Source organism: Mus pahari, chromosome 2 (genome assembly GCF_900095145.1).
Source record: "Mus pahari chromosome 2, PAHARI_EIJ_v1.1, whole genome shotgun sequence".
Classification (NCBI taxonomy): domain Eukaryota; kingdom Metazoa; phylum Chordata; class Mammalia; order Rodentia; family Muridae; genus Mus; species Mus pahari.
Genome location: NC_034591.1, coordinates 110,325,788 through 110,339,885, shown reverse-complemented (window position 1 = coordinate 110,339,885; position 14,098 = coordinate 110,325,788). Strand labels below are relative to the sequence as shown.

Sequence of the window (14,098 nt, the reverse complement as noted above, 5' to 3'; positions counted from 1 at the left end):
GGATGGCTGACAGTGGCTTCGTTTGCCAGATACGCGCTGGAAGCCTGAAGGGAATTCTGCGGCCAGAAAGCACGTCTATAGTAGGTCAAATCCAGCGCACAAGTCTCAAATCGGCGATCATCTCAACACTCAACCCCCGGCCCCCCAGAATTGTTGTGGACACTAAAGAAAGTTTGTTAAGTGTGGAAGGGATGTCCTGAACAGTAGTAGCAAAACCTCTCTTAGCAGATGGACTGACAATCATTCTCCAATAAGAGGCAACACATTGCTAGCTCTTCCTTGCAAACCATCTGACCAGGGGCTTTTCTTTCAACCCTGACTTCCTGAAGTCTGGATGTTCACCGAGTGAAAACTCTAGGGGGAGCTATTTTGTTTGTAATGTGGCCTGTGATCTGTCTTTTCAAGTCAGCAAGATGCTTTAAAATTTCAGGTTCCTCTTAAAGAAAAACTTATGTATGAAACACTTATAGGGAGAGCCCCGCCCATCATATTGGAAACTTCACCGGTGTAAAAAACTAGGAAACGGTGCATGTGTTCTCGGGTACATCAAATGGTATATGGGTATTCTGAGAGTAAGGAAAGAAACACAGGCTTGAAAAATAAGCAAACCTGGACCTGGATTTCAGCTCAGTAGTAGCTATGTGACTGTAATATCTGGGAATGAAATGCTTAGTTTCACAAGAGCTTAGCTGTTGAACATTTAGTTCCCAGTTGGTGGAGCTATTGGGGGTAAGTTCTGGAATCTTTAGAATACAGGCCCAGTTGGAGGTAGTATATCACTGGGGCAGGTTCTTGGGGTATCTTGTCCCTGCCCCTTTCCTGTCTCCCTCTTTCTGTTTCCTGTCCAAAATGAAGCAAAGCAACACTTCTACCACATGTTCATATGACCACGATGTGCTCCTACGTGTGGGGGTCCAAAGCATTGTCCTTTGATCCCTGTGACACTGTGAGTCAAAGTAAATTCTTCTTCCTTTAATTTTTTATGTGACTTATCTTGAATATCGTAATGAAAAGCTAACTAATGTGCCAGGGGAGGCACTGGGCAATTGGCTTCATAACATGGGAATAGAAGCCTGTGTTCTCCACAGCTCTTATTTGGATTTAATCCGACACCTGTGAACTGACGAATTGTACGTGCTCAAAAGCTGTTTCCACTCCCCACTATTTCTTTGGACTACGAGATAATATACCCACTTACATTCCTGTGTGGATTTTGCCCCAGTAATTACCTTTGTGCTTTTTACACGGACAATTAGGCACACAAAAGAGGGCACATACTCCCGCGGTGGTGCCGGGGGTCCCCTCCCCCATTCCTATCAGGGATAGGGAGGCTGTTGGATGGAGCTTCCAGAGAACAGTGCTTGATACTGCTAGGAAATCCATTTGTGCCCCCAAGCACAGGTCAGAGAGAAAATAATGACAGGATGACATTTGCTTCTGTGGAGAGGTCTGGGCAGTGATTTGTTCCCGAACAAAAAGCATCTATTTCCTGGCATGCCAAGGATCTGGCTCTGTGGCAGGCTGAGGACTATTCTGCCCTACACAGACATAGTACTTACTCTGTGTCAGCTAAGTAGCAGGTTAAGATTCCCTCAGAACGCTGTAAGGTACAGAAAGCCTAATTCTCAGTGTCCAGCAAGGCCAAGGTTGCTTTGGAGTCTGTTTTATAAATCACAAGCCCACTGACTGCTAGGCCAAGAAAGCTGTTACTAGTTAACTAATACAGGAAAACAAGGCTGGTGAGAAGCACCCACCGCAAGGGCCAGAGGGAAACGTTTGCCTTACGCCTCATTCTTGGGCTGTTTGGACTGAAGGATGCTAATGAGGAGCTATATCCTCTCAGGGTATTATCTCAGAGTCTTTCTAAAGCCTCGCTAAGAGGTCTCGCTCTTAATTTTTCTTTTTAGCCACGTTTATACAAGCGGTTTGTATTTGCTATTATCCTGGCAGTTCCTTTATTTAACAAAGGACTCTTAGGTTTTCCATGACTGCAGTTACTTCAAGCCTGATGTTAAAATACTTGTGGGATTTAGAAGTATTCTTAGAATAAAGCTGGAGGGACACTGAGGATGGTTGCTTTAGCTCTCTCATCCTGTAGGTGGCCAGGTGACTACCATGACACTGATCGCCCAGGGTATCACAGTGACAAGGTTCTGGGCTGGATGGAGAACTTATTTCCTTATTTTTTAAATGGTATTTTTATTAATTCTTTGGGAATTTAATACCTTCATACAAAGTATTTTGATCATTCACATTTTGATCATCAATGCATTTTGATCATCTTTCCTCCCCTATCAGACCCACTCTCTAACCCCTTCCCAGATTTATATCTCTTTTAAAAAATTACCCACAAAATTCAATTTGTGCTGATCCTATATTCATAGATGTGGGGTCATCCATTGAAGTATGGGTAACCTACTAGAGGCACACCCTTAAAAAAAAAAACTGACCTCCCCCTGCCCCCCACCCCTGTCACACACCATCTACTATTAATATCTCCTCAGCTAGAGGGGGCTCCTGAGCCCACCCCTACTCCATGCCAGAATGGCCTGATCTTATGAAGGTTTTATGCAAGCAGCCAGCAGCTCTGTGAGTTTATGAGTACACTGATCCTGTCATGTCTGCGCTGTGTTGTTGCAGTCCGCTCTGATCTCTGGCCTTTACAATCCTTCTGTGCTTTTCTCATGATGGTCCCTGAGCCCTCAGGAAGGGATGTGTATGGATGTCCCATTTGTGGCTAAGCACCCTATAGTATAGATGCTTATTCCCTACACTTAGACCAGTCATGAGTTTCTGTCTTTACCACCATCTACTGCACAGAGTAGCTTCTCTGTTGAATGCTGGGAGACGCACTGAACTATGGACACAGAGCCAACTATTTACAGGGCAGTTTGTTAATAAGTCTATTTAGCAAAATAATAGAGGTAGGTTCACTTATGGCCTTCTCAGCCATGGGTTCTTGGTTAGATTTACAGTTCCAGGCATGTGCTCCCTTCTGTGGATCAGGCCTTAAAGCCAATCAGCAGTTGGTTAGTACCCTATAACATCATGCTCTGTTGTACCTATGAGTGTGCATGAGAGGCTGGGAAGGTAGGGTGGGGGAGGGTGTCAGGGGAAGGATAGCTAACACTAAAGATATTTAAAAATGTTGTGTGGAAACTTAGTAGTTTGTAAGCCTAGCATGAGTCTAATTGGAGCTATCCTATGGGTAGGCGGGTGCTCCTTCCAGAAGCTATGGATTACCAGACAAAAAGCCCAGTGCCAGGCTTGGGATGCCTCCCATCAAGTTGTTGGTCACAAGGTATCCTGGCGAGTCCACAAACAATACAGGCTGTTGGCATTGCTCTTAGTTGCTGTGGTGGTTTGAATGAAAATGGCACCACGGGCTCATGGTGGAGGAGGGGGTGACATTATTTGGATGTGTAGCTTTGTTGAAACAGGTATGGCCTTGTTAGAGGAAGTGTGTCATTGGGGGAGGGGCTTTGAGGTTTCAGATGCTCAAACCAGGTACAGTGAATTACTCTCTCTTTCTGCTGCCTGCTGATCCAATGTGGAGCTCTCAGTTACCACTCCAGTACCATGCCTGCCTTCATGCCTCCATGCTACCTGCCATGATGGTAATGGACTGAACCTCTGACCTACATGCCAGCCCCAATGAAATGTTTACTTTCTTTTCTTTTTTAAATTTATTTTTTACACTCCATATTTTATCCCCCCCCCATCCACCCTCCAACTGTTCCACATCCCACACCTCCTCTCTACTCCCTGTCTCCACATGGATATCCCCCCACCATCCCTAACCCCACTTTACCTCTAAACTCCCTGGGGCCTCCAGTCTCTTGAGGGTTAGGTGCATTATCTCTGAGTGAACACGGACCCGGAAGTCCTCTACTGTATGTGTAAGAGTTGCCATGGTCATGGCATCTCTTCATAGCGAATAGAAACCCGAACTAAGACAGTTGCCCACTGGAAGTTGAGAGTAAGACCCTATTGCTGATGACACGACACACTTTGGTCACAAGACATGGAGATATCAAGTTGGTACCAACCAGGAAGCCTTTTCCCTGCAGAGCAGTTTACACAGCACTAGAAGATGCTAGGTAGGCTGCTGGAGGAACAGAGTCATCAGCAGTCTTACCTAGCTATAAACCCTGGGAACTTCAATCGTGACCTACTGTGGCAAGGAATATATTTCTATCCTAATGCTGGGTGGACTCTGTCATGGTGTCCTCAGAGGCAGCTGAGTAATGTGGGCATAGCACTAACTATAGTCATTTGCAGAAAAGCATGTAAAGTGTTATGGAAGAAAGGATGATAAAATCATGTCAATTGGATTTCATGGTCAAGGAAAATATAGCCAAGGAAAGTTGAGTGACTTGCCTGAGGCAAATATTATTGATAACTGATGGAACCAAGATTTAAACTCCCAGTGTCTGGATAACTGGTATTTGTTCAAAATTAAGATATGTTGGCTAAAAGTTCCAGCCTGCTCAGTCTACATTTATGTTATTCTGCAATATGCTGGTCCTATTTCACTGGGCTGTGATGAACTCGGCATTGGGAAGTTTGGATGTTTTCATATTTGCCCAGCCTATAGGAGAGACTTGTCCAAAATTGTCTCTATTCTTGTATACATACAAGAATAGATTGAAATGACATGAGGACCCTAATGGGCATTGAACTATGTGTGCTTTGCAGTGGAGGCTGCAGCATGCTTGAGAGGTTGCCGTTTCATCTCCTTTCTTGGAGACTTTCCTTTATAGCCTAGGAGAGGCAGCTCGTGACCTCTCCTATTAGACTAGAAGAAAGCACAAGATGGTTCTTTGTGCTTCTTGGAATTAGTAATCACGATTTAATTGGTTGCTTTTGGGGAAATAGATTATAAAGACACATATGTTTGTGAAATGATGTCACCAAACCAGGGTGCCATGATCAGTGATTGCCACCAGAAAGCAACTCTGTGAGAGAAATGAAGAATGAATTGTTCAGTGGAATCCAATGAGGCACAATAAAACTTCACATACACTTTCTCTTCACCTGGTTATATTAGAGTCTTGATTTTTTTTGTGGTCCTGACCACATGAACAGAGCGGAAGGCAGAGTAGAGACAGGGAGGAAAATGGACCCTAGTGATGTCATGTACCTGTCTAATCTATGGGCTTCCAAAGCCATACTCTATCTCGAGCATTTCTGTTCTGGGGGCTAATAGGTCAACTTCTGTCTCCCCCTGTGTGTCTCCCCCTGTGTGTCTCTCCCTGTGTGTCTCCCCTGTGTGTCTCCCCTGTGTGTCTCTCCCTGTGTGTCTCCCCCTGTGTGTCTCTCCCTGTGTGTCTCCCCCTGTGTGTCTCTCCCTGTGTGTCTCCCCCTGTGTGTCTCTCCCTGTGTGTCTCTCCCTGTGTGTCTCCCCCTGTGTGTCTCTCCCTGTGTGTCTCCCCCTGTGTGTCTCCCCCTGTGTGTCTCCCCCTGTGTGTCTCCCCCTGTGTGTCTCTCCCTGTGTGTCTCTCCCTGTGTGTCTCCCCCTGTGTGTCTCCCCCTGTGTGTCTCTCCCTGTGTGTCTCTCCCTGTGTGTCTCTTCCTGTGTGTCTTTTCCTGTGTGTCTCCATTTCTCTCTAACTTGTCAATTCAGGGTAAGTATTCAGCCCTGTGAAAGGCACACAAACCTTATATTGACAATAGATTGCTTTTCCCAAGTCACCCTGTCCATCTATCAAGACAGAAGAGAATTGCTAGGCTAAGCTACCTTTTAAGCACGGTTGATTCTATTTATTTTGCTATTTGTTGTTTATGTGAGGAATAGGCCAGGAACTGTCCAGCTGAATTCTCCACAGTGCCTTGATTCTGATCTTTCACACTCTTTCTTTTCTAGCCTCTGAGTGGACTTTGGATCCTTTGCTTTATAAAAGAATACGACACATGTCTATAGGAAAGAAGAGTCTGGCAACCAGGACCCAGTAGAAATGACTAAAGCAGGGCTGGGGAAGGGAAACTGAAATATCAAGTTTGAGGCTGATTTTATTTTCTAAAAGTTTCTACAAATTGGGAAAGGCACAATTAAGAAGGGCTTGCTTGGGAGGCTGTGTGTTCCCAATTAAAATTAAGATTCATTAAAGGTTGTGCCCACAGAAACAGCATCTCTCTTCTGAGGTAGAACCCTGGCACTGAAACTCACTGGTTAGAAACTAGACTGATTCAAGCTCTTGTGTTTATCTATGAATTAGTCAGACTAGATCCATCGATTTGGAGTTGTGATTGGCCATCTTGAATCATGTCGCTTGTGAAGCAATGGGAATGAGGCTTATCATCTTCCTTTACAATGTAGAGGAAAATCAGGATATAAAAGTTAATGAATGGAAGCCAGGCAAGGAATGGAAAACATCGACCCTGGCGCTTTCTCCAACAATGTATTGTAATAAATAGTCCAAGGCAGGCTAATTTTATAAACAAAAGATTCCTTAATTCAAACATTTTCATGTTAAAAGGTATGTTGTTGGCATAAACTCATCTCTAGTGGGAAACCTCTTCCCTATGTCATATTTTGTTGATGTCATGGGAATAAGAGTTCACTTGGCTAAAGTCAGAATCCAGAGATAAAAACTGAGGTGCAGTGCTCTTCAAATGACACACATCTAATTGAGTAAAGAACTTCTATCAGGTGTCACCTTAGAAAGTTCTCACAAAAGAAGAACTAAGCTCCTAATATATACTATCTGGGGGTCAGAAGTGCCCAAACTGTATCAAACAGATACTGTGTAGCATCCTTTAATGATATATTTTCTAAGCATTTTTTTTTTGTCATTGTGGTTTAAATAAGAATTTTGTTCCATTTGTAGAAAGCGCAGTCTTTCTCTCTACTGGCAATCTCATATACTTGGGTATTGTACCAAGACATTGAAAAATCTTAGAATCCCAGAGAATAATTATAGCTTTACAATACCAAAAAAGTAAATATTGAGTTTGTGTGCTATAGTACCTTACTGTCACATCCATACAGAATTCATTCATATGAATAATTTCAGAGGTATAAAACGAACACAGTTGCAGAGGTAGTTTCTGTAAATCCATATGCCTTAAGCTGTGTGAATGTATTACTCTTTATTAGACCTTTCTCAGTGCTTATAGGAAAAGCACACACTGCCCAACTTCCCTGAATAGTAGTTGGAGCTACTTTGTCCCTTGGAAAGAAGTAGTTTCCCTTTGAAAACAAAAACTGGGACACAGCATTGGAAGCCTCTTCGGGAGTAGGGTCGGATCCAGAGATTCTTGCTATGGACTCCTCAAGACAGCCGCTAAAGCATCCCAAAGCCTCCGAGTCTGGGAGCTGAGGAGGACCAGGAACAACAGCATGGTGGGAATGCAGTGGTCTCCGAGGCGGGAAAGGAAGGAATAGACAAGAAAGAACTTGTTATGAGCCGGCTTGCTCAGGGTGGGCTTGATCAGGGCAAAGGCGCTCAGGGCGAGGTTGCTGGAGGTGAGCAGGCTCAAGAAGAGCCTGCTCCCTTGAGTCCAGCTCAGGAAGCCACTGGAGGAGGAGAGGAGGGAGAAAATAAGGAAGGAGAAATGGAAGGAAGACATGCTGGTGATGGTGCTTCTGGCTCCGAGGATGACAACATCCAGGAAGAAGGTGGCCAAAACAGAGATCAACAGCTGCCGCAGNAAGAGGCAGCCATTCCTGAGGGCATGAGAAATCCACAGTCTGGGAACTGTCTGGCTCATCAGCGGACCGCCGCACCATGTTCACCCACTCTCAGCTGCGTGATCTGGAGCGCCTTTTCCAAGAGACTCACTTCCCCAGCTTGCGAGTAAGGAGGGATCTTGCACGATGGATGGGTGTGGTTTAAGATGAAGAGAGCCCTTTTCCGCAGACACAGCAGACTGATGATGTTCTGCGAACTGCCACCGATTCCAGAGAACAACTCTCCCTGAAGACTTTGGAGCTGCACTTGAGTACCACTCCTGTCCTGGAGCCAGATGAGGATGGCTTTTTCTGAGCCACCCATGATGGCCAGGACAACCTTTTCTTCTCTACAATTATTTCAGCAATAAAGAGGTGGATTCTGAAAAACAAAAACAAAAACAAAAACAAAACAAAGACAAAAACTGCATATTATGCTGTTTCAAAGATCATGACATATGGTGTATAAATTTTCTTTTCACATGTCTGTCTGTCTGTCTGCCTCTCATTCTTCTCTTTTCTGTGCAAGGTGACAGCCAGCCAAAGGACCTCAAATAATCGAAGAGCTTTACCACTGGGCTTTTAAACCCCAACCCTCACCATGCTTTCCTTGTCTCTTTTGGAAAGCTTTGACACTGATATGATCTACTTATCTAAAGTCTTTCTGACTTGGGAAGATGGCTCAGTGGATGCCATACTTGCCGGATAAACACAAGAATGGGAGTCTGGATGTCCAGAACCCGTGCGGAGGCAAAGGCATGCATCTGTAATCTCAGCATGCCAGGTGTGAGATGAGAGAGGGAGTCAGGAGAATCTCTGGAAGCTCACATGCTAGGTAGCTGAGTTACACAGTGGAGACCATAAGAGACCCTGCCTCGAACAGGGTGGGAGATAAGAACCAGTATCTAAGGCTGCTCTCTGACCTCTACATGTGTTCTGTGGTAAACTGCACACTTACATTCACAAACACACAAATATGGACACCCACACTCCATCACCCACGCCCCCACATACATCCACTCCTCTACTTCCCCCACCACACACACACACACACACACACACACACACACACACACACACACAGAAAGAGAGAGACATAATAAATATTTCACACCTAGGAAGTTTGTTTCATTATAAAATAAAGATGGATGTATGCAATGAAAATAAGGCATGTGTTAGACAGATGGGTCTGGCTGGGTAGTCAAGCACTGGAAGACAGTAAAATGGTTGTCCTTGTGATCCAGTTTTCCGTTCTTCAGTTTTATACATCACCCTTAGAGACAGGTGGCCACACCGTCCACCACACTTGCATTTGCTTTGGAGTAAAGTCTACCGGGTTTTATTACCATGTTTTGTTGACATGATACGAAGCTCTTGAGCTAAAAGAGTCACGAACAGCTGCAATTACATCTCAGTTTGGGGGAGGGGAGAGACTTTGCTTCTAAATACTGGGGAGTTGTCAACTGACTTGTAGCAAATTTCATAAAGCCACAAGCGTTACTGTAAATAAGGTGAGCTCTCAAGTCAGTGACTTAAACTCACACCAGGAGATCAACTTTCAGGGCAAACTGTCAATTGTATCCTCCAAATTCTGATGAGCGGTTAGCGTTTTCTTTTCTGTCTTTGAAGTCGGATTGTTCTCTTTTTTCCATCATGTCTGTCAGAATGGAGACATTTCTTCTCATCTGGGCTTGCTGTCTCTCTTTAGGCAATTAACACCTCGCCCCTGTCTCCCTCCAAACTTCACTTCTTTGTTGTTGTTCGCATTCATCAATTTCTAAGTTTTTTCTTTCTTCTTCTAAAACTCTAAGGTCTCTGACAGGTTAAACTGTATCCCGTTATTGATGATGTTAAATCACACCTTGCGAAGTCGCTCCCCAGGCTTCAATGTCGCTTTCTGACAGATTGAGAAGAAACGTCATTATTTTTGCCTCTTCACATTTTTGAGGAGGAGATAAAAAGAGCAAGACTGAAAGTGTGTGTCTGAGACAGACAGGCAGACAGACAACAGAGAGACAGATAAATAGACAGAAACAAATTTAGTTTCGAATCATTTGGGTGAGAAAAATACAATTTAACGGGGAAAAGAAAGTTCATTTCTTCAAAGCATTCTCTCATATACACGATCAAGAGGCATTTAAATCCACCCATGAAATGTATTTATCAAAGAATCTTCACTATTGCCATATTTTTGTGAGCTAAAAAAAAATCAAAATTTGAAACTAAATTTCCAAATACACGGCAAGTTAAGAGAACGTTCTAGAGCAGTGGTTCTCAGTCTTCCTAGTGCTGCGACCCTTTAATACAGTTCCTTATGTTGCAGTGACACCCCCCAACTATAAAATTATGTTTGTTGCTACTTCATAACGGAATGGTTTGCTACTACATGTAAGTATCTATGTTTTCTGATAGTCTCAGGCGACCCCGTGAGGTGGTTCATGCCAGTCCCAAAGGGGTCACAGCACTGGGAACAGTTGGTATAATGTAACCTTTCTTTTTTTTTCCTTACAAAATAAAGCATTTAATTTGGGGCTTGTTTACAGTTTAGTCCATGATCATCACGGTGGGAAACAGACAAGAAAGGCCCTGAAGCAGTAGCTGAGACCTTGGCATCCTGATCCGCAGGGAACAGACACAGAAAAAGACTAAGCATTCAAACACGGTCCAAGCTATCACATCCTCAATGTGAGAATGCAGAAACTGGCTTTCTACAGTGAATCGATCAAAAAGAAAACTCTCCTGGAGCGAGCAGAGTATCCCTCAGAAACATTACAAGTATAACCGTGTCCAGCCACCTTAGCACTCCTGCCTAGGCTCCACAGCTCCGTGACAGCTATGCCAGCGGCTCATCATACTCTTTTACTGCCTGTGTGGCGAGGTCTTCCTCATGTCTCATTTCACTTGTACTTGTCTAAATAATAAAGAAAACAAACGCGCAAGATGGCCGACAAAACTAAAGATGCCAACAAGGACAGCCACTGACCTGTCTGTCCTCCCTGGTCACTATCTTTCCTTTCTTGCTTCATTCTCTCTCACATACACACAAATATAGAAGACTTGACTTACTATAATGTATTTCAGAATTATGGTCACTCAATATTTACTTCCAGCATTCATCATTATGGATAAAAATATATGTCTCCTTGGGTAAGTTGACAAGAAAAAGCACAATTTTCAAATTAATTATGGGAAATGGGAAAACATTTCCATTCCAAAGGGGTCAAATCCCCCTGGTTGAGAACTTCTGGTGTAGTGTAATCCTATACAGTATTTTAAAAGGATAAAATAGGCTTACCTTATCCAGGAAATAGTATTAGACGTAACCAAGCCAACCATACAAGTGCTGTTCTAGTACACTCATGTTTCCAGGGACATTCCTGTCCTTTACATCCATACAATTGTGTATAGACAGTAATATGTAGATACCCAAGTGGCAGGACTTCAGGGTAAATGGTAGAATTTTACAACTATTGGATATATTCATGCATTTTAAAACATATGAGAATTTTGTATAAAGGCTTAAGTTTTCTAATTTTATAGTTCTTGTTTTCATAGAACCACTCACTGAGAAATTAACAGACTTTCACAATGAGCATGGCTCTCTAGAATGAGGACTGGGTGTGACTCTATACTGTGACTTGTATGAGATAATCTTGAATGTTTTTTCTCACACAGACTAGTCCCCATATTAACTGATCAGAAAGAAAGCCACACAAATCATCAGTACCCATGTCTTTGAAATAAAACATAAGTAAAATTCAGGCCCTGATCACAAAGAACTTGGAATTTAAGTTTTAGAAGTTTAGATTTTGCTTTTCTTTAACACACACACACACACACACACACACACACACACACACACACACTCCTCAGTGAGTGGGAATTCAATACTTTGGTTTCCAAGAGAGTTTTATTACCTACTAAGCAGGATAACTCTAGCAAAGAAGTAATTAACTGATGGGCACTCCATTGCAATCAATCTACTAAATTAAGAAGTGGATGGAGGATGGAGCTATTCATGCTGTATATCTAAGAGTCTGACCACCTAGACCCAGGGAAGGTCTGCATGGCTCAGCTGGTGCAACAGAGGAGCTCTTTGTAATGTTTCCACAAATCAAGTTCACAAGTCTATCTTTCTAAGTAGCCTGGGAATTGAGTTGTTAGTTCATCTGTTCTGTATCTTTTCATTATTACTGTTGCTTGCAGTGCTGAGGCTCAAACCCAGAGCTATATCCCCACTCTCGTTTCCATTTTCATTTTCATTTGGAGATAGAGTCAGACTGCACATCCTAGATGGGTTTCAAGCTTGCTATTCTTCTGCCTTAGCCTTCAGAGTGCTGGGATTATAGGTAGGCACCAGATGACTAGCTCTTCTACTTTTTTTTAACAACTTGGTCTCATTCTTTCCTCTCTGTCCACTGAGTTGATTTGGATAAGACACAGGCACGTGGTCATCTCTGGCCGTCCTGAGGTGTAGTAGCTCACTCACTGCATTCTTTTCATATGGCACACAGTTAACACTTACTAAACTGATGCTTTGTTTCCAGCTAGGAGGGATCCACCCTTGAGTGAAAGGGACTAAATAATGAAGGACAGAAAGGAGAGTGCCAGAGAAGCAATAGATTCTGCGGTAAATTGTGATGTCATTTTCTCTTCTCTCATATGTCACCATCTTCATTATCCCTGGGGTTACAGTCTGTGATGGTGAATCTTGGTGGTCAACCCAACACACTTAGGGAAAGGAACATCAACTGAAGAGCTGCATCCATTAGACTGGCCTGTGGGCAGATCTGTAGGGCATTTCCTTGATTGCTTCTTTATGTGGGGGTGCCCAGCCACTGTAGGTGGTACTCTCCTTAGGCAGGCTATCCCGAGACAACCTGGGCTATATTTGAAAGACAGTTGAGCGTAAGCTAGATGGGTTGTGAGCTGGAAATTTACACCAAATAAAACTCTTTCCTCCCCGAGTTGCTTTTGGTCAAGCATGGTATTTATCACAGCAATGGGAAGCAAACTAGGCCATCTTTAACACTACCTGTTATTTGGCACTTCAATGCTTATTCTTGATGGCCAAATTCATGAGATTTAGAATCACCAAGGAAACAAATCTCTGGGTTAATCTGTGAAGGATTATCTTGTTATTGGGCTAATTGATGTGGGAAGACCCACCTTAGTGGAAGACAGAACAATTCCCCGGATGGGTCTGGGCCTGAGCAAACAGGAAAAAGTGAGCTGAGCTTCGGTGGTCATCACTTTTATGCTTCCTGATGGATACATATGACCACCATTTCCTGCCACCATACATCCCCTGCCACAATGAACAGTATCCTCTGCAACTATAAGAAGTTTCTTCTTGTCAGGTTGCTTCCTGACACAAGAAGACACAAGAAGAAAAGTAACTAATACAGACACTGAGTAGGAGCCAGGAGCCAGGAGCCAGGAGCCAGGAGCCAGGAGCCAGGAGCCAGGAGCCAGGAGCCAGGAGCCAGGAGCCAGGAGCCAGGAGCCAGGAGCCAGGTACTGCATGGGGTTAGTGATTTATTCTATGTTGAAAAGGTGCTGTTATTCCTATTTGCATATATGAAGATTTCAGTCAATAAGGCTTCAGAAATTTATTCAAGGTCACAGTGGCTAAGAATTACCTTCCTTGTTTCTGAAGAAAATTGTGTCTTGTTAGAATTCAGTGCCTGGGCAGAAAAACAGTCTGTGGAGGGATAATAAGGCAGTGGTCACAGACTGAAATCCTCCAACGACTCCTTCCCTTGGTGTACACGGCTTATTAGTTTACAGGGGGCCCTTTGGCTTTTTTGAAAGCATGTATTGATTCTGTCATGTGAGAAAATTTACAGACACAGTTTGTCAGCTTCAGATGCCATTGAAACCTCCCCTACTTTGGCATGGGAAGGAAGGATACTTGTGAAAGGAAGGGCGAGTAATGTCATCATTTGGCCTCATTTGTGAAATGGATGGCTGTGTTCCTGACACAGAGAAAGATGCCCAAAGCCATCTGAAAGATGAAAGGGCTCAACTTGAAGTGGGATTGCTGCAAGATCACAACCTAAGCATCTAATATGTTAGTTCAGACAAAAGGACAGCCGAGAACTGCCAGATTCTTCACACTGAGATGGATAATTAGAATTTTAACAGCATGGAGAGAAACTTTGCTCAAATCTTGGGAATTACCACATGCCACAAGAGAGAAAGTTTCTCTATCAGTTACAGATAGTGATGCTATTTATGTAGTGACTATGATGTTTTCATTTTGTCATGTCTTGCTATCTGGGTATGTATATTTGTTGGATTCTATTGAAAAATTCATTTTCAAAGCTCTAGGCTGGTTTTAGTGTAAATAGTAACACTGAACTACCTTAAGTAAAGCATTTGAATAACATTCAACTAGTAGCTGAGTCAAAAACAAAGAACTTA

At 43.3% G+C, this 14,098-nt stretch overlaps 1 pseudogene; it reads left to right on the top strand.

Annotated features, from left to right (window-relative positions):
* The first annotated feature begins 892 nt into the window (after positions 1-892).
* LOC110316871 lies at positions 893-7,923 on the top strand (annotated as a pseudogene).
* The last annotated feature ends 6,175 nt before the right edge of the window (positions 7,924-14,098 follow it).